At 42.9% G+C, this 21,822-nt stretch overlaps 1 protein-coding gene across 2 annotated transcripts in view; it reads right to left on the bottom strand.

Annotated features, from left to right (window-relative positions):
- The window catches only part of LOC126292225 (transmembrane protein 151B-like), a 770,743-nt gene that overhangs the window by 134,546 nt on the left and 614,375 nt on the right, over positions 1-21,822 (bottom strand). The window lies entirely within an intron of this gene.

The following is a 21,822-nucleotide window of genomic DNA, read 5'->3' as shown; positions in this document are numbered from 1 at the left end:
TTGTGCCCCGGTCTAGTACCTTAACTTAACGAAATTAAATAAAAGAATGGAACAACGGTATAGTGAACCGTTTCTCTAAAGCATATGTAGTTGAAGTAAAGTGCATTAAGTACTTCTGCAATTAGATAATCATATTGTAATACCTGTATCTACAAGCGTACAAGACAGTTCAAGAGATCGTTTCTGTTTACTTTGCGATTCGCTGTAAGAGTGGGGAGTGGCCGACAAGTGGTTTCTGCATTGAGCGTGTTGAGGGGAGACGTCTCGCTGCGTCTGAACAGCCACGCTCCGACAACGTCCGAATCTGACGTGTATCTTTCGCCCAGGGCTCTGCTTTGTTCTCTGTAAAAAGGTTAGGTTCTAAAGGGCTACAGACGGTTTGTTAACCCTTCCAGCCCGCCAAAACATTTGACATACATTCCCATTTGTACATGGTCATTTATAGGAAACATGGTTAATGAAAAGAATTACAAAGCCTGTTTCAGTGACGATGTTAGGATTATGAAGAAGGGTGAATTTCAGGTAAGGGATCCTGGTACGAAAACAGCCGTGGCGAAGGTTATAAGCGAAAACTCGTTGTGATACCTCTGACAATGTAATACGTATACCGGCAATGTTGTTCCTAAGACTGTAGTGTAGGCATCGCCACAAACACTTTAAGTGTAAACGCTGGAGTTGCAACTCGGGTAATCCAATGCAGATGACGTGCTGTGTAGTTACACGAGAAGTCCTGGTGTGCAATGTCTGAACTGCAGTAGGCAGCAGGCAGAGTTTACAAGTCGAGATACTAACGCCCGTCAGTCCTAAGGAAATGGAGTTGTACCCAGTGACAAAACTTGTGGACGTGATAATGATGTGTGGATAAGGAAATGGAAGCAGCAGAAAAGCGGAAAAGTTGCACAGGACCAAACAGGCGCGTAGAAGAGATCCGGCTCACACCATGTTCCTAAGACCATTTGACAGTTCAGTGAAACAGGGTCATTGGTCCTACAGTACAATCGCCGAGGAGGACGATGAGCTACGCGGACTTCCGGCCTCGGAACACAGACGAAAATGGTTCAAATGGCTCTGAGCACGATGGGACTTAACATCTGAGGTCATCAGTCCCCTAGAACTTAGAACTACTTAAACCTAACTAACCTAAGGACATCACACACGTCCATGCCGGAGGCAGGATTCGAACCTGTGACCGTTGCAGTCGCGCGGTTTCAGACTGAATCCCCTAGAACCGCTCGGCCACCGCGGCCGGCGGAAGAGAGACAGTGCTTGATCGAGTGGAAGAGGCGTCTGCAGTCGGCACTCGGTCAGCTGCACGTCAAATGAATGTTCCGCAGAATATTGTGCAGCGAGTATTACGGGAAATGCAGCCACACCCCTAAGATCCACAGGAAGTGTACGTTTTGACTCCTGCTGGCTTCGGATCTCGTGTCGTGTTCAGCCATTGGTTCATGCCAGTGGCAGCTGCTGTGCAAGAACAGTAGAACATGTGAACACCCTAACTTTGGACAAACTGCGGATTTATTGGTTATTTCTGTGTGAATGCTGTTAAACGTAACTTAGGTGCTGAGATCTGAAATATGCGGTATTAACTCCACCGCGCTGCTGCTCGCTTAGACGCTGTGAAACTTGGCAATAGGGTCGCAGGCACACCTTCAATTGTGCAAGTTTTAAGGGGCTTTTGCGCACGCGCAGCTTGCGTGACGCAATTGCCTTAGGGGCCAAATACACACGGATCTGATAAACAACGTGCCTGTTTCACGATGTGCACAGCTAACCCTTGCCACTCAACCAGAAGATTATGTCAGGGCCCGCAGGTGTGAACGTGATCACTGCCACGGACATGATGAGAACGTAATAGCTTGTCACATAAGCTGCAACAAATGAACGCAACAGTTTCTCAATCACACAGTTTCTCTGTGCTCTGTCAAAACACACGTTTTTTAATGTTTTTGTAGCTGCGTTCCGTTTTGGAAGTTTTGACTCTCGAATACCTTTGTTGTAACCTGGTTCAGACTTGTTTGTCTTTTTCATTTGTGTGAGACTTGTAAATGTTATCTCGCCTGCTGCCACTGTTAATCACATTTCCTTGCGACGGTAAAAGAACTGTTACCACATGACTGATGCTCTGTAGTCAGTGTACACTATGACACCTACTGAGACTACAGAAAGAGAACGAACATTCCAACGACCGGACGGACAGTTTGTAATCTAGTGAAAAAGAATGGAGAAGCACGAAAACTCCTACCTACATGAAAATACGAACTGGAGAGTTCCGAAGGCTTACACACTATTTGGTGATTACCCTACAATATACTTAAGTACAAAACAACAAAATTCCGCAAGAACAATTCTTTCTTTTGTCAGATAAGTTATGCATCTTATTATTATTATTATTATTGCTATTATTATTATTATTATTATTCTTTCTTTTCCCAGACGTTATGTCTGGTCAAAAATGGAAAGTGACGTGGACCTTGATCAAGCATGACTTCCTCTTAACTGTACGGTATATGTTGCATTGCATTTAGGAACTTACGGGTAATTGAACATGTATCAATAATTACAGATTTCTGTAGTTGTATATATAAGTTTGGATGTAGCTGTATTGCGGTGATGTACTGGTGGATATTGTGAGGTATGACTCCTGTAGTTGATAGTATAATTGGTATAATGTCAACTTTATCCTGATGCCACATGTCTTTGACTTCCTCAGCCAGTTGGATGTATTTTTCAATTTTTTCTCCTGTTTTGTTCTGGATATTTGTTGTATTGGGTATGGATATTTCGATTAGTTGTGTTAATTTCTTCTTTTTATTGGTGAGTATGATGTCAGGTTTGTTATGTGGTGTTGTTTTATCTGTTATAATGGTTCTGTTCCAGTATAATTTGTATTCATCATTCTCCAGTACATTTTGTTGTGCATACTTGTATGTGGGAACGTGTTGTTTTGTTAGTTTATGGTGTAAGGCAAGATGTTGATGTATTATTTTTCCTTAATTGTCATGTCTTCTGGGGTATTCTGTATTTGCTAGTATTGCACATCCGTTTGTGATGTGATCTACTGTTTCTATTTGTTGTTTGCAAAGTCTGAATTTATCTGTTGTGGTATTGGGATCCTTAATAATATGATTGCTGTCATATCTGGTGTTCATTGTTTGATCCTGTATTGTAATCATGAATCCTTCCGTATCACTGTATATATTGCCTTTTTTTAGCCATGTGTTGGATGCATCTTGATCAGTGTGTGGCTGTGTTAGATGATACGGGTGCTTGCCATGTAGTGTTTTCTTTTTCCAATTTACTTTCTTCGTATCTGTTGATGTTATGCGATCTAAAGGGTTGTAGAAGTGGTTATGAAATTGCAGTGGTGTAGCCGAAGTATTTATATGAGTGATTGCTTTGTGTATTTTGCTAGATTCTGCTCGTTCTAGAAAGAATTCTCTTAAATTGTCTACCTGTCCATAATGTAGGTTTTTTATGTCGATAAATCCCCTTCCTCCTTCCTTTCTGCTTAACGTGAATCTTTCTGTTGCTGAGTGTATGTGATGTATTCTATGTTTGTGGCATTGTGATCGTGTAAGTGTATTGAATGCTTCTAGGTCTGTGTTACTCCATTTCACTACTCTAAATGAGTAGGTCAATGTTGGTATAGCATAGTTATTTATAGCTTTTGTTTTGTTTCTTGCTGTCAATTCTGTTTTCAGTATTTTTGTTAGTCTTTGTCTATATTTTTCTTTTAGTTCTTCTTCAATATTTCTATTATCTATTCCTATTTTTTGTCTGTATCCTAGATATTTGTAGGCACCTATTTTTCCATCGCTTCTATGCAGTCGCTGTGGTTATCCTATATGTAATCTTCTTGTTTGGTGTGTTTTCCCTTGACTATCCTATTTTTCTTACATTTGTCTGTTCCAAAAGCTGTATTTATATCATTGCTGAATACTTCTGTTATCTTTAGTAATTCGTTGAGTTGTTGATTTGTTGCTGCCAGTAGTTTTAGATCATCCATGTATAGCAAATGTGTTATTTTGTGTGGGTGTGTTCCAGTAATATTGTACCCATAATTTGTATTGTTTAGCATGTTGGATAGTGGGTTCAGACCAAGGCAGAACCAGAAAGGACTTAATGAGTCTCCTTGGTGTATTCCATGCTTAATCTGTATTGGCTGTGATGTGATATTATTTTAATTTGTTTGAATATTAAGTGTGGTTTTCCAATTTTTCATTACTATGTTTAGGAACTGTATTAATTCAGGATCTATTTTGTATATTTCCAATATCTGTAGTAACCATGAGTGGGGTACACTATCAAAAGCTTTTCAGTAATCAATGTATGCGTAGTGTAGTGACCTTTGTTTGGTTTTAGCTTGATATGTCACCTCTGCATCTATTATCAGTTGCTCTGTAAATCATCGAGCTCCTTTGCAACAGCATTTTTGTTCTTCATTTATAATTTTGTTCTGTGTTGCATGTGTCATTAATTTCTGTGTAATGACTGAAGTTAATATTTTGTATATTGCTGGTAGGCATGCTATTGGGTGATATTTAGCTGGGTTTGCTGTGTCTGCTTGATCTTTAGGTTTCAGATAAGTTATTCCATGTGTGAGTGTATCAGGGAATGTGTGTGGGTCTGCAATGTAACTGTTAAATAATTTTATTTAGATGTGAATGTGTTGAGGTGAACTTCTTTAGCCAGAAATTTGCTATTTTACCTTTTCCAGGGGCTTTCCAGTTGTGAGTAGAATTAATTGCTCGAGTGACTTCATGTTGCAAAATTATCACTTCAAGCATTTGTGGAATCATCTTGTATGCGTCTGTTTTTGCTTGTATCCACTGTGCATGCCTGTTATGCTGTACCGGGCTTGACAATTATTGTTCCAGAATTGTTACTTGTCAGTTATGTTTGGTGGATTGTCTATTTTAATGTGTGTTATCTATTGTCTGGTAAAGTTTCTTTTGGTTTGTGTTAAATGTTTGGTTTTGTTTCCTCCTATTTTCACTTTTTTTGTATCTTCTAAGTCGTTTGGCCAATGCTTGTAACTTCTGCTTCTTTTCATCTAATTGCTCTATCGCTTCTTGTTGTGAGATTTTACCTAACCTTTTTCGTTTTATGTCTGACATTTCATTTCTTATAAACTGTGTTTACTGTCCGATGTCTTTTCTCAGTTTTTTCTATTCTGATCTGTAGCCTGTGTTGCCATGCTGGTTTTGTGGGTTTCTTCTGTGTGTTGGTTGGTTCTTATCTCTGCCTAGTGTGTATACACTCCTGGAAATGGAAAAAAGAACACATTGACACCGGTGTGTCAGACCCACCATACTTGCTCCGGACACTGCGAGAGGGCTGTACAAGCAATGATCACACGCACGGCACAGCGGACACACCAGGAACCGCGGTGTTGGCCGTCGAATGGCGCTAGCTGCGCAGCATTTGTGCACCGCCGCCGTCAGTGTCAGCCAGTTTGCCGTGGCATACGGAGCTCCATCGCAGTCTTTGACACTGGTAGCATGCCGCGACAGCGTGGACGTGAACTATACGTGCAGTTGACGGACTTTGAGCGAGGGCGTATAGTGGGCATGCGGGAGGCCGGGTGGACGTACCGCCGAATTGCTCAACACGTGGGGCGTGAGGTCTCCACAGTACATCGATGTTGTCGCCAGTGGTCGGCGGAAGGTGCACGTGCCCGTCGACCTGGGACCGGACCGCAGCGACGCACGGATGCACGCATGCACGCCAAGACCGTAGTATCCTACGCAGTGCCGTAGGGGACCGCACCGCCACTTCCTAGCAAATTAGGGACACTTTTGCTCCTGGGGTATCGGCGAGGACCATTCGCAACCGTCTCCATGAAGCTGGGCTACGGTCCCGCACACCGTTAGGCCGTCTTCCGCTCACGCCCCAACATCGTGCAGCCCGCCTCCAGTGGTGTCGTGACAGGCGTGAATGGAGGGACGAATGGAGACGTGTCGTCTTCAGCGATGAGAGTCGCTTCTGCCTTGGTGCCAATGATGGTCGTATGCGTGTTTGGGGCCGTGCAGGTGAGCGCCACAATCAGGACTGCATACGACCGAGGCACACAGGGCCAACACCCGGCATCATGGTGTGGGGAGCGATGTCCTACACCGGCCGAACACCTTCGGTGATCGTCGAGGGAACACTGAATAGTGCATAGTACATCCAAACCGTCATCGAACCCATCGTTCTACCATTCCTAGACCGGCAAGGGAACTTGCTGTTCCAACAGGACAATGCACGTCCGCATGTATCCCGTGCCACCCAACGTGCTCTAGAAGGTGTAAGTCAACTACCCTGGCCAGCAAGATCTCCGGATCTGTCCCCCATTGAGCATGTTTGGGACTGGATGAAGCGTCGTCTCACGCGGTCTGCACGTCCAGCACGAACGCTGCTCCAACTGAGGCGCCAGGTGGAAATGGCATGACAAGCCGTTCCACAGGACTACATCCAGCATCTCTACGATCGTCTCCATGGGAGAATAGCAGCCTGCATTGCTGCGAAAGGTGGATATACACTGTACTAGTGCCGACATTGTGCATGCTCTGTTGCGTGTGTCTATGTGCCTGTGGTTCTGTCAGTGTGATCATGTGATGTATCTGACCCCAGGAATGTGTCAATAGAGTTTCCCCTTCCTGGGACAATGAATTCACGGTGTTCTTATTTCAATTTCCAGGAGTGTATTTAGTGTAGTGAGTGCTCCTACATAAACCAGTAGTTGCAACTCTTCCATAGTTGTATTTTCATTTATTTTGTTGTGTATGATTGTGTCGATTGTTGTTATTGTTGTTTCGACTTGTGGGTTATTTGGTGGTCTATGCAAGAATGGTCTAATGTCTGTATTTGTGTCTTTGTATTCTATATATGTGAGCTGAAATTTTTCGTCTATATCTAACATGTGTGTCACTTCGTGTTCTATTTGTACTTGTTCTGGTGGCTGTCTTAAGATTTCGTTTTCCTCTGATTGTTTAATTGATGCGTGCTGTTCTTTGTTTGTTTGCTTTGGGATGTTTGAGTCCATTACCGTATTTTCTTCTTCTTCTGATTGCACATTATTTTGTTCCAGTATTTGTTGTACTTGCTGTTTGATGTTTTCTGATTCTGACTGGGGTATCCTGTTATTTTTGATTATTACACGAATCTGATCAGCTAGTGGTTATTCTGTTAAAAATTTTAATTCTGGGTATCTGGTAATAAATGTTGTGTAAACTTGTGATCTGTATCCAGTTGTGTTGATTCCTAAGTTTGTTGCTTGGTAATAGCAGAACATGAGGTGCCGGTGAACTTCATCTGACCTCATCCTCTGCCTGTGTTTTCCTTCTAGCGTGGTTGCATGAAGCATATCCTGCAAAACACCTCTATTTGGATTTACATCATTTTCCGTGTGGCTAGCAGTGTCATTACCATGGTGGACGGGTATAGGGTTCAATCGTCGTCCCCGACCATGACAGCGCTTGTCCGAGGCTTCTTTAGTTCTGTCCTGAACCAACTAATCACGCTAAAAGGGGGGTTAGCCCTATTAGTGGTTTGTTCTTTTCGTCGCCTTTTACGACTGGCAGAACATACCGGAGGGGTATTCTTTTCTCGGGCCTCCATGGGTTTATTATTATTATTTTTATTATTATTATTATAATTATTTCAGTATACAAAGTAGATCCTAAATTGATACAGTTCCTAAACATAGTAATGAAAAACTGGAAAACCACACTTAATATCCAAACAAATTCAAATATTATTATTATTATTTCTTTCTTATCTCAAACGTTATGTCTGGTCAGAAGTAGAAAGTGACGCGGACCTTCATCAAGCGTGACTTCCTTTTAACTGTACGGTATATGTTATATTGCATTTAGGAACTTTCGGGTAATTGAACATGTATCAATAATTAAGGATTTCTGTAGTTGTATATATAAGTTTGGATGTAACTGTATTGCAGTATTATTATTATTATTATTATTGACAGTGGCTGTAGTTGGAAATTTGTTGATAATCATAAGTGTTATACAGTTGATGCTAATAATTTCTACACCCTGAAATTTATCTGAATCTAAAAATTTGCGAACACCCAGAATGTATACTCACGAGCCGCCACAGGTTCCTGCAGTCGATTCTCATTTTCCTGCGCATGTTCTTTCCAAGGATGAAGCCCGTTTCACTAGAGGCGGAACAGTCCCAGTAGTCATGTTTGGGCCAATGAGAATCCACTCGCTACAGTTGCGAAGAGCCATGAATACAGGCTATCAGTCAACGTGTGGGCAGCCACAATCAATGCTTACGTACTTGGCCCGTTTCCTCTGCTTCCCCACTTAAAAGCACCTGTGTACACTGTGTTTAGTAGAGGCATAACTTCTGTGGTTCCTGAAACATTTCCCACTTGGCAGTCATCGACAAATGTTGTTCCGTCACTTTGGAGCCGCACCTCAGTTTGGACTCAGGGTTCGTTAACACCCGTATCAGGCGTTTCCCGAAAAGTGGAAAAAAAAATTTATTAACTTACCGTTCACTTAAGATTTTCGGTGTAACTCACATCAAGTTCCGTGCACTGTTCCTAATCCGTCAACAGGCTAAGTTGACGGAGAGTATTTGGGAACTATGTACGTCACTACCAGGATTCGGATGTTGGCGCCCTTAGTTAGAGCGCTGCGTCCGACTGTGGGGGAACTAGAGCGATTTTCGCTTGTGCCTTTCGGCTTGCTAATTGTCGGACTAGGCTCCCTTACCTCCAATTGTCCCCAAGTTCCTGGAAGATATAACACTTCTTATTCGTCAACATAAGTGGTTCCAACAAGAAGCAGCTCCACTTCGCTGTGAACCTAATAAGCGGACCATCGGAACTGTTAATCACGGATTTTGATGAGTCTCTCAATTATGTTGTAGCGGGACCTGTCCTTAGTAAGCAAGCTAGCGCCTAGTATCCGAGAAAAATCTAAGTTATGTGGGTGCCTCGTAAAGCTGGAGGTGTCTCGACAAAGCGTAAGCATCTAAGGTTCGTGGCTATCTCGCCTCCTGTACGGGTTCAAATCCAGCCGGTGTATATTTTTTCAATTTCATCGTACAGAATATCAGTTAGTAGCGAACGTCACGCCAGAATATTAAAAAGTAGTCATTTCTCCAGAATGAGATTTTCACTTTGCAACGGAGTGTGCGCTGATATGAAACTTCCTGGCAGATTAAAACTGTGTGCCCGACCGAGACTCGAACTCGGGACCTTTGCCTTTCGCGGGCAAGTGCTCTACCATCTGAGCTACCGAAGCACGACTCACGCCCGGTCCTCGCAGTTTTATTTCTGCCAGTACCTCGTCTCCTACTTTCCAAACTTTACAAAAGCTCTCCTGCGAACCTTGCAAAACTAGCACTCCTGAAAGAAAGGATACTGAGGAGACATGGCTTAGCCACAGCCTGGGGGATGTTTCCAGAATGAGATTTTCACTCTGTAGTGGAGTGTGCGCTGGCATGAAACTTCCTGGCAGATTAAAACTGTATGCCCGACCGAGACTCGAACTCGGGATCTTTGCCTTTCGAGGGCAAGTGCTCTACCATCTGAGCTACCGAAGGACGACTCACGTCCGGTCCTCACAGCTTTACGTCTGCCAGTATCTAGTCTCCTACCTTCCAAACTTTACAGAATCTCTCCTGCGAATCTTGCAGTAAAGCTTACGTGTAAACATAAGTAAAGCAGATTTAGATATTCTCTGAGTAGTCAAGCAACTTAAATCAATTAGTAAAAGCGTGTCTTCCCGTCAGACGGTATATCGATTAGGTTCCTTTCACAGTATGCTGATGCAATAGCTTTATACTTATTAGGATACAATCGCCGGCTCAACCAAAGATACGTACACAAAAACTGAAAAGTTGCACAGGTTACACCAATATTCAAGAAAAGTAGTAGGATTAATCCACTAAATTACAGGCCCATACCATTAACGTCAATAAGCAGCAGGATTTTGGAACATATACTGCGTTCGAACATTAAGAATTGCCTCGAAGAGAAGGGATATTGACACGCAGTCAACACGGATGTAGAAAATATCGTTGTTGTGAAACACAACTAGTTCTTTACACACCAAGTGTCGATTGCTATTGACAAAGGACTCCAAATAAATTTCGTATTTCTAGAATTCCAAAAGGTTTTTGAGACTATACTACCCAAGCGGCTTGCAGTGAAATTGAGTGCTTATGGAATATCGTCTCAGTTATGTGATTTCCTGTCGGAGAGGTCACAGTTCGTAATAATTGACGGAAAGTCACCGAGTAAAACAGAAGTGATTTCTGACGTTCCCAAAGGTATTGGTATAAGCCCTCTGCTTTTCCTTATACATGTAAATGATCTAGGAAACAATCTGTGCATCCGCTCTTGCGTTGTTTGCAGATGAATGCTGTCGTTTATCGTCTAGTAAAGTCATAAGAAGATGAAATGAAATTGTAAAGCGATTTAGAAGAGATATGTGTATGGTGCGAAAATTGGCGATTGACCCTAAATAAAGAAAAGTGTGAGGTTATTCACATGAGTGATCAATCCTTTAAACTTCGGTTACATGGTAAATGAGTCTAATGTAAAGGCCGTAAGTTCAGCTAAATACTTAGGAATTACAATTATGAACAACTTAAATTGGAAGGAACACATAGAAAATGTTGTGGGGAAGGCGAACCAAAGACTGCGTTTTATTGGCAGAACGCTTAAAAAATGTAACAGATTTTCTGCCTACGTTACGTTTTTCAGTCCTCTTTTGGAGTACTGCTGCGCGTGGTGGGATCCTTACCAGATAGGACTGACGCAGTACATCGAAAAAGTTCAACGAAGAGCTCCACGTTTTGTATTACCGCGAAATAGGGGAGAGAGTGTCACAGACTTGATACAGGATTTGAGATGGACACCATTAAAGGAAAGGCGTTCTTCGTTGCGGCGGAACCTTGTCACCAAATTTCAATCACAATCTTCCTCCGCCGAATGCGAAAATATTTTTTTGACGCTGACCTACGTAGGGAGAAATGAACGCCATAGTAAGGGAAATTGGAGCTCGCACGGAAAGATGTTGTCATTCCGCCTGCTGTTCGAGACTGGAATAATAGAGAGTTATTGTGAAGGTGGTTCGATAAACCTTCTGGCAGGCACTTAAGTGAGATTTGCAGAGTATCCATGTAGATGTGGATGTAGATGTAAATGCCTCATTTGCCTCGTCGAGCGTGTTGCAAGATGTTCCGACGAGAAAAGCAGAGCACTTTTTGGCTTAGTACGGAATCCATGCCGGAAGCAGTTCGTTTCGAATGTGCTTAACCGTGACCAACGAGACGACCAGAAAGTGCAGTTTGCACGTTTGTCTAAGGCGAGTGTTCTGACCACACAGCAGAACTGCTGTCAAACAGCTGCCTTCAGAGCCACTGAAAGCCAGCTTTTTTCAATGCGGTCAGAAGTTTCTGATTTACGTGCGCTACTTCGCTCCAAGTTGCCTTCCTGCGCCCAAGTTTAAAGTCTAGATCGCGCATGCAGTATAACCCACAATTCACGTAACCTTCTACTTTCTCAGAATTAAAGTAGTGCCGTAAGAGAAGAGAATATTTCTTACGTGGAGGTGGAGCAGGGTAATCTGATTCAGACATCTGTTACCTTCGGTAATATCTGCAGCCAGTCCATTCGCTTCTTAAAGTAGGCCATTGTTGTCAACAATTGTTGTTGTTGTTGTCTTCAGTCATGAGACTGGTTTGATGCAGCTCTCCAAGCTACTCTATCCTGTGCAAGCCGCTTCATCTCCGAGTACCTACTGCAACCTACATCCTTCTGAACGTGCTTAGTGTATTCATCTCTTGGTCTCCCTCTACGATTTTTACCCTCCACGCTGCCCTCCAATGCTAAATTTGTGATCCCTTGATGCCTCAAAACATGTCCTACTAACCGATCTCTTCTTCTAGTCAAGTTGTGCCACAAACTTCTCTTCTCCCCAATCCTATTCAATACCTCCTCATTAGTTACGTGATCTACCCATCTAATCTTCAGCATTCTTCTGTAGCACCACATTTCTAAAGCTTCTATTCTCTTCTTGTACAAACTAATTATCGTCCATGTTTCACTTCCATACATGGCTACACTCCAAACAAATACTTTCAGAAACGACTTCCTGATACATAAATCTATACTCGATGTTAACAAATTTCTCTTCTTCAGAAACACTTTCCTTGCCATTGCCAGTCTACATTTTATATCCTCTCTACTTCGACCATCATCATTTATTTTACTTCCTAAATAGCAAAACTCCTTTACTACTTTAAGTATCTCATTTCCTAATCTAATTCCCTCAGCATCACCCGATTTATTTTGACTACATACCATTATCCTCGTTTTGCTTTTGTTGATGTTCATCTTATATCCTCTTTTCAAGACACTGTCCATTCCGTTCAACTGCTCTTCTAAGTCTTTTGCCGTCTCTGACAGAATAACAATGTCATCGGCGAACCTCAAAGTTTTTACTTCTTCCCCATGAATTTTGATACCTCCTCCAAATTTTTCTTTTGTTTCCTTTACTGCTTGCTCAATATACAGATTGAATAACATCGTGTGAGGCTACAACCCTGTCTCACTCCTTTCCCAACCACTGCTTCCCTTTCATGCCCCTCGACTCTAATAACTGCCATCTGGTTTCTGTACAAATTGTAAATAGCCTTTCGCTCCCTGTATTTTACCCCTGCCACTTTCAGAATTTGAAAGAAAGTATTCCAGTCAACATTGTGAAAACCTTTCTCTAAGTCTACAAATGCTAGAAACATTGGTTTGCCTTGTCTTAATCTTTGTTCTAAGATAAGTCGTAAGGTCAGTATTGCCTCACGTGTTCCAACATTTCTACGGAATCCAAACTGATCTTCCCCCAGGTCTGCATCTACCAGTTTTTCCATTCGCCTGTAAAGAATTCGCGTTATTATTTTGCAGCTGTGACTTATTAAACTGATAGTTCGGTAATTTTCACATCTGTCAGCAGCTGCTTTCTTTGGGATTGGAATTAATATATTCTTCTTGAAGTCTGAGGGTATTTCACCTGTCTCATACATCTTGCTCACCAGCTGGCAGAGTTTTGTCATGACTGGCTCTCCCAAGGCCGTCAGTAGTTCTAATGGAATGTTGTCAACTCCGGGGGCATTTTGTTGACTCAGGTCTTTCACTGCTCTGTCAAACTCGTCACGCAGTATCTTACCTCCCATTTCGTCTTCATCTACATCCTCTTCCATTTTCATAATATTGTCCTCAAGCACATCGCCCTTTTATAGACCCCCTATATACTACTTCCACCTTTCCGCTTTCCCCCTCTTTGCTTAGAACTAGTTTTCCATCTGAGCTTTTGATGTTCATAGACGTGGTTCTCTTCTCTCCAAACGTCTCTTTAATTTTCCTGTAGGCAGTATCTATCTTACCCCTAGTGAGATAAGCCTCTACATCCTTACATTTGTCCTCTAGCCATCCCTGCTTAGCCATTTTGCACTTCCTGTCGATCTCATTTTTGAGACGTTTGTATTCCTTTTTTCCTGCTTCATTTACTGCATTTTTATATTTTCTCCTTTCATCAATTAAATTCAATATTTCTTCTGTTACCCAAGGATTTCTAGCAGCCCTCGTCTTTTTATCTACTTTATCCTCTGCTGCCTTCACTACTTCATCCCTCAGTGCTACCCATTCTTCTTCTACTGTGTTTCTTTCCCCCATTGCTGTCAATTGTTCCCTTATGCTCTCCTTGAAACTCTGTACAACCTCGGGTTCTTTCAGCTTATCCAGATCCCATGTCCTTAAGTTCCCAGCTTTTTGCAGTTTCTTCAGTTTTAACTTACAGGTCATAACCAATAGATTGTGGTCAGAGTCCACATCTGCCCCTGGAAATGTCCTACAGTTTAAAACCTGATTGCTAAATCTCTGTCTTACCATTATATAATCTATCTGATACCTTTTATTATCTCCAGGATTCTTCCATGTATACAACCTTCTTTTATGATTCTTGAACCAAGTGTTAGCTATGATTAAGTTATGCTCTGTGCAAAATTCTACCAGACGGCTTCCTCTTTCATTTCTTAGCCCCAATCCATAATCACCTACTATGTTCCCTTCTCTCCCTTTTCCTACTGACGAATTCCAGTCACCCATGACTATTAAATTTTCGTCTCCCTTCACTACCTGAATAATTTCTTTTATCTCATCATACATATCATCAATTTCTTCATCATCTGCAGAGCTAGTTGACATATAAACTTGTACTACTGTAGTAGGCATGGGCTTTGTGTCTATCTTGGCCACAATAATGCGTTCACTATGCTGTTTGTAGTAGCTTACCCGCACTCCTATTTTTTTTATTCATTATTAAACCTACTCCTGCATTACCCCTATTTGATTTTGTATTTATAACCCTGTATTCACCTCACCAAAAGTGTTGTTCCTCCTGCCACCGAACTTCACTAATTCCCACTATATCTAACTTTAACCTATCCATTTCCCTTTTTAAATTTTCTAACCTAACTGCCAGATTAAGGGATCTGACATTTCACGCTCCGATCCGTAGAACGCCAGTTCTCTTTCTCCTGATAACGACGTCCTCCTGAGTAATCCCCGCCCGGAGATCCGAATGGGGGACTATTTTACCTCCGGAATATTTTACCCAAGAGGACGCCATCATCATTTAATCGTACAGTAAAGCTGCATGTCCTCGGGAAAAATTACGGCTGTAGTTTCCCCTTGCTTTCAGCCGTTCGCAGTACCAGCACAGCAAGGCCGTTTTGGTTAGTGTCACAAGGCCAGATCAGTCAATCATCCAGACTGTTGCCCCTGCAACTACTGAAAAGGCTGCTGCCCCACCTCAGGAACCAAATGTTTGTCTGGCCTCTCAACAGATACCCCTCCGTTGTGGTTGCACCTACGGTACGGCCATCTGTATCGCTGAGGCACGCAAGCCTCCCCACCAACGGCAAGGTCCATGGTTCAATTACTGGACACAATGCAACACCGAGATGTAGTCGAAATCTCACGGAACTCTTGTGTATATGATTCACCAGGGGGCGATGTTTGGGCATGGATGATCGGAAACTACGGGTCTCGTGAAGCTGATGATTTTACATTTAGGATGATGAAATCATAAGGCAAACCTGGCAGTTAAATCCTCCAGTGAAATACCATGCATGCGCGATCATGAAAGTGTTAACAGCCGCTTTCGTTTCCGAACAGCTTAAGACGCAGAAACGAGGTAAGTGTATCACCAGTCATTATTACACAGAGGAGGACGTAAGTTTGTTAACTGCTATTCAACTGAAATGTTTAAGCAAATTTGCGTACACGATTGGGTTGTGGTAGCAGTCGCAGAGTGCTCTACTGCACGCTAAATAAACGTCAGGCTCTTCAAGGTGTTCAGTCTGGAACCGCGCGACCGCTACGGTCGCAGGTTCGAATCCTGACTCGCCCATGGGTGTGTGTGATGTCCTTAGGTTAGCAAGGTTTAAGTAGTTCTAAGTTCTAGGAGACTGATGATCTCAGATGTTAAGTCCCATAGTGCTCAGAGGCATTTGAACCATTTTTTTTCCTCCAAGGTAGCTGTGTAACTACAAATGCGGTGTTAATAAGTCACTCCATTTATTCAAGGCACAAAACATACAACCGATGTAGGAGGAGGAGACTCTGGGTAAAACACTCGGGTTCACTGAAAATCATTTAGAAACAAAGCCCAGACAGCATACGTTATACGATCCTGATTCAAAGTCCAATCCAGGCAAACCTGCTTGCTGACAGTAATCTGTAAATATTATTATAGCAGAATATTCTTTTCCTTCTTAATTTCAATTTCTTGGCTTTCAATTCGTGCCCATTCACCAATCTCAGTAACGGAAAGACGCTTCGACGGTGTGTTAGAGATGATTTTCCTGTCAGTTGCGAAGGCAGAACGTAGGAGCAACGCAACAGCCAGTCTCTGAATGGAGAAAATCTTCGACCCGGCCGGTAATAGAACCCTGGTCCGTTGTGTTAGCACTCTACGCTGCTGACCCCGCAGCTACCGAGGCAGACTTCACCCAGAATAGGAATCTGGAAGATAGCTCGTAGGTTACTCGATGACCGCTGGTGGGCAACTCCTGAACTGCTGTCTGCAAAACGTGGAGGGGTCAACTGATCGCTTCACTTCACTTGAGTCATGTAAAGTCATAATTGAACAGGAGTGGCCTCTTAAATAGTGACCAAATGGTAGATTACTTCTCCCACTCTATCTTCATACACGTGGTCAGCGTAAGGAAAAAGTGCAGCGATATTGGCGGTGCTTGGCTGTGTGGCGCAAGCCTCATTGTATACATGTTGCTGTTATGCTCTTGACATCTGACGGGTAGGCAACTTGATAAACCTGGCTGTATTGCAGGAACGTCAAAGCTGTAGGATACAGCGGATTGGAACAGTACACTTCCTTCTTCAATGGCGTCGGAAAGCTCTTACAAAAGCGAGTGCGGTCATATACTCGTATGATGTTTGTAACTGTTGTCGTTGAAACTTTTCGCAGGTGTATGTGAGAAATGTGATGCACTTGTGAGGCAAGGTGGCAGAATTGCGCCAGGAATTGTGTTGTGGCTCTTGCTGTTTATGTCGTATGTTAATGAGCTGGCGGATATACAAAAAAGAGCCTCAGACTTTTTGCAGATGACGCATTTATCTATAATGAGTAGTGACTGACGAAAGACGTACAAACATCCAGGCAATTCTTCGTAAGATGCCAATGTTGACGACTTCGTTTAAAATTTAAGATCATGTACTTCAGTAAACGGAAAAAATCGTAGTGTTCAAATGGTTCTGAGCACTATGGGACTTAACTTCTGAGGTCATCAGTACCCAAGAACTTTGAACTACTTAAACGTAACTAAACTAAGGACATCACACACATCTATGCCCGAGGCAGGATTCGAACCTGCGACCGTAGCAGTCTCGCGGTTCCAGACTGTAGCGCCTAGAACCGCTCGGCCACCCCAGCCGACGATCGTAGTGTCCTATGATCAGTGCGTCACAGCTGAAGTTAGCCAATTCAAAAAAATAACTTGGTACAAAAATTTGTCGGGGTGTGAGATAGAATGATCACAAGGGCCCATTTGTGTGTGAAGCAGGTGTCGGACTTTGGTCAACTGGTAGGCTACTCGTAAAATGCCACAAATATAGAGAAGATAGTGCTGACACATCACTTGACTTGTCCACGGCGGAGGGCGCGTCGTACTAATATTGTCATGTTTCTGTCCTGTTACAATCGCGTATTCACCAAGTGAAAGATTAACTTTCTATACTCCTCTGTACGTACCCTAACCCGTCTCACGTTCTTATTCTCGTGATTCCTACGAAATTCGCGGTTGTGGCAAAATAATTGTCGCACCACCTCTCTAAATGGACCCTACAAGGTTTCGTGAGAGATTCAACGTCTTTACTCCATGGATGCCATTTAACTTCCCTGGGCACTTTTACTAGAATTTGATAATGGCTCGACCAACGTCTTGCAATCCTCACTGAATTCCTTCACTCTGTGCTGTCACGCCTACATGATAAGGAGTCCGAATACTGGAATACCACTTTATTCTACGTCACACTATTAAGCAGGACTAGAAGTCGTGCTGATGTAGAGTTTCATCCTCTCCCTTCCCTCATCGTCGTCAGCAGCACACATCACACTGCGCTACAGACACCCACTACACTCCCTACACTCAACAGAAATACTTCAGACAGAAGCGTCACACAGCACGGGGAAAGGACCTACTTTGTCGGCTCTTCTTAAACAGTCGGCTGCAATGTATGAACAGCGCTTTTGTAGAGGTCTAGCAAAAACGTTTTGTTTCGTTACTCTGCTGGGACACCCAGAGTAAACGTTTCAGGCTTACAGAAGAATAAAACGATTCCAATAAGAAAAAAAAAGACCACAGGTGTCGTAACGAGTGGAATTTGCAAACCATCGGTGTAGTAAGTCATAGTTGCGAAATAATGACGAGTTATTTATAGAATTACAGAAGAATGGAAAAATTTGTAGAAACCACCCTCGGAAAACATGAGTTTCATTTCCGGAAGTGACTTAGGACACTGGTTAAAGGAAGGCACAGCAACATTTAGAGATCTTGTGGATTAGGAGAAAGGATATTTCAATGTTAACTGGAACACACTGTCTGAAACTTTAAAGGAATCGGTGTTGAAACACATGGAGCGAAAGGTCATTTACACGGTGAAAATATCTTATTGGCGCCTACCAACATTCGGAGAAATGATCATCGTAACAAAATAAGAGGACTCAGAGCTAGCACAGAAAGGTTTAGGTGCTCGGTTTTTCTGCTCGCCTTTCGAGATTGGAACCATAGAGAAATAGTCTGAACATGGTTCGATGAACCCTGTGCCAGGCACTTAACTGTGAATAGCCCAGTAATCATGTAGACATAGATGTAGGTGTACAGCTAGTAGAGAAACGAAACTACACTTATGTGATTCGAAGGACATGAAACGGAAGCAGTGTGACGAAATAGTGAGATACTGTTGTAAACTACCCTGATAATATTCAGTCTGGACATTGATTCAGATGTGACGGAGACGAAGGAGAAATTCAGACAGGAAATTACAGTTCGAGGAGTAGAAGTAAAAATATTGATGTTTGTTAACGAAATCGAAATTTTGTCACAAATGCAAATGACAATGTCATTTAATGAAACAGATAGGATCTTGAAAAGAGATTGGAAGATAACTATGAAAAAAAGTGAAACACGGACGATGCAATGAATTAGAATTAAATCAGGTAATGCCGAGCAGATTAAATTAGGAAATGAGATACTAAAAGTAGCGGATGAGGTTTGCTATTTGGGCAGCAAGGTGACTGACAACACCTCAACGAGAGAGGATAAGAAATATGCATTCATACCGGCCAGAGCAAGAAAAGCTTTTATGTAAAAGACAAATGTGTGTCAATATCCATTAAAAATATTTGTGTTAAGAAATATTTTACGAAAGTATTTACATGAAATATAGAGTTTTACGAAATGAAACGTGATAAGCACTACCAATAAGATGAAAAGAGAAGCTTTTGAAATCTGGGGCTACGGAAGAAATGGAGGTGGAAAATGGCTCTGAGCACTATGGGACTTAACATCTATGGTCATCAGTCCCCTAGAACTTAGAACTACTTAAACGTAACTAACCTGAGGACATCACACAACACCCAGTCATCACGAGGCAGAGATAATCCCTGACCCCGCCGGGAGTAAATGGAGGTGGATTCAGATGAAGATGAGATGGGTGATACGATATCGCGAGAATAATCTGACAGAGCTCTGAAATATTTAAGTCGGGACAAGCCCCGGGAGTAGGCGACATTCCGTCTGAACTGCTGATAGCCTTGGAACAGCCAGCCACGACAAAACTCTTCTATTTGGTGTGGAAGATGAATGAGAAAGGCAAAATACCCCCAAACTTCAAAAAGAATGTAATAATTCCAATACCAAAGGAAGCAGTTGCTGACAGGCGTAAAAATTGCCGAACTATCAATTTAATGATTCATAGTTGCAAAAAACTAGTAGAAGCCGGCCTCAGGGAAGATCAGTTTGGATTCCGGAGAAATGTAGGAATACGGAGGGCAGTATTGACACTACGACTTATGTTAGAAGATAGATAAAGAAAGTTTGTAGCATTTCTAGACTTAGAGAAAGTTTTTGACTAGGAAACTCTCTTTGAAATTCTGAAGGTAGCAGGAGTAAAATAAAGGATGCTAAGTGCTATTTAAAATTCCTAAAGAAACCCGACGGCAGTTATAAGAGTCGAGGGAGACGAAATGGAAACAATGGTTGGGAAGGGATTGAAACAGGGTTGTAGCCTATCCCTGATGTTGTTCGATCTGTGCGCCGAGGAAGCAGTAAAGAAAACAAAAGAAAAATTTGGGATAGGAGTTAAAGTCCAGCAAGAAGAAATAAAGACTTAGAGGTTTGACGATGACATAATTCTGAGAGAGAGACAGCAAAAGAGTTGGAAGAGGAGTTGAACGGAATGGACAGTGTTTTGAAAGGATGACGTAAGATAAACATCAACAAAAGCGAAACAAGGATAATGGAATGTAGTCGAATTAAATCAGGTGACGCTGAGGGAATTAGAGTAGGAAACGAGACACCTAAGGTAGTAGACGAGTTTTGCTATTTGAGCAGCAAAGTAACTCATGAAGTGGAGAGAATATAAAATGTAGAATGGCAATGGCAAGGAAAGCGTTTCTGGAGAAGAGAAATTTGCTATCACCGAATACTGGTTAAAGTATTAGGAAGTCTTCTATAGGGGTATTTGTCTGGAGTATAGCCATGCAGGGAGGTGAAATGTGAACGCTAAACAGATTAGACAAAGAAAGAATAGGAGCCATCGAAATGTGGTATAACACAAGAATGTTGAAGGTTGAGTGGGAAGGTCACGTAACAATGAGGAGGTACTGAGTCGAACTGAGGAGATACAAAATTGGTGGCACAGCCTGACAAGCAGGGATCGGTTGGAAGGACACGTTCTGTGTCATCGAGGGAAGTGTGTGTGTTCGGAGGGGGCATTAAAAGTCGTAGAGGGAGACCGAGAGATGAAGACAGTAAACAGATTCAGAAGGATGTGAGTTGTAGTAGTTACTCGGAGATGAAGAGGTGAGGGCAGGATTGAGTAGTGTGGAGAGCAGGATCAAACCACTCTTTGGACTGAAGACAACAACAACAACAACTACTACTACTACTACAATAAAAAGAAAGCTAAGGATTAGATAGGTACATCAAATATGTTGTGGTGAGGTGTTGAATCTAATTGGGGAAAAGAGAAAGTTGTATGGCACAACTTGACTTCATGAAGGACTTGTTTGATAGGAGACATCCTGAGAAGTCAAGGGATCGTTAGTTTGATACTGGAAGGTAGCGAGAGGGGTAAAAATTGTAGAGACCAGAGCTTGAATACAGTACGCGGGTTGAGACGGATTTGGATCACAGTAGCTATGGAGAGATGTTTAGGAAAGAGTTGTGTGGAGAACTGCGTCGAACCAGCCTTCAGATTGAAGACGATAACGACAATATGGGAAAGCAACAGAAAAGAGAACATCCTCTTTACTAATGAGCAGAGAAGTTAGCGAGAACAGACACTTTCATTTTCTTGCTCTACTCTTGTGAAAATACCGCTGGAGCTGCACACTGAGTGGTTACGCGTGCACACAGCTTCTCCGGACGCCGGCAAGGCAGAAGTGGGTCACGTACGCCGAGGCTCGGGGGAGGGGGCGAGGGGGAGGGGGAGGGAAGGGAAGGGAGGTAAAGGGCGGAGGGAGGAAGGGCCGCCATTTCCCGACTCGGCCGCCTTTCCCGCGGCGCGCCTCCGCCGGCTTTATTGCGTCATTAATCGGGGCAGCGGGAACTCGCGGCAAGTGGCGGCGCGCCGGCGGAGGCGGTCCGTACCACGGGGGCCGAGAGGCGCTCCAGGTGTCCAGCCAAAATGTGGCTCCTCAGAGCCACGCCGCAGTCTGCAGGCCATGTCGTAACGAGTGTACAGGGTGACCCGCTGTCTAGATGAATGAAACGACTTAAAAGATAGTGAAACAGCAGTTGTAAGGTTGAGCACTACAGTGCGAACGAAAAGCACTCCACATAAAAATATACTTGAAGACAAAAAGAACTATGCACTACGAAGGAATCATCCGAATGAGAATACACTGAAGAGTGAAGGAAACTGGTACACCTGCCTAATATCGTGTAGACACCCCCCCCCCCTCCCCTCCGAGCACGTAGAAGTGCCACAACACGATGTGGCATGCACTCGCCTAATGTGTGAAACAGTGCTGCACGGAACTGACACCGTGAATG

Source organism: Schistocerca gregaria, chromosome 9 (assembly GCF_023897955.1).
Source record: "Schistocerca gregaria isolate iqSchGreg1 chromosome 9, iqSchGreg1.2, whole genome shotgun sequence".
Classification (NCBI taxonomy): Eukaryota; Metazoa; Arthropoda; class Insecta; order Orthoptera; family Acrididae; genus Schistocerca; species Schistocerca gregaria.
The sequence above is the reverse complement of the archived record's forward strand: the minus strand, read 5'-3'. Positions and strand labels throughout refer to the sequence as shown.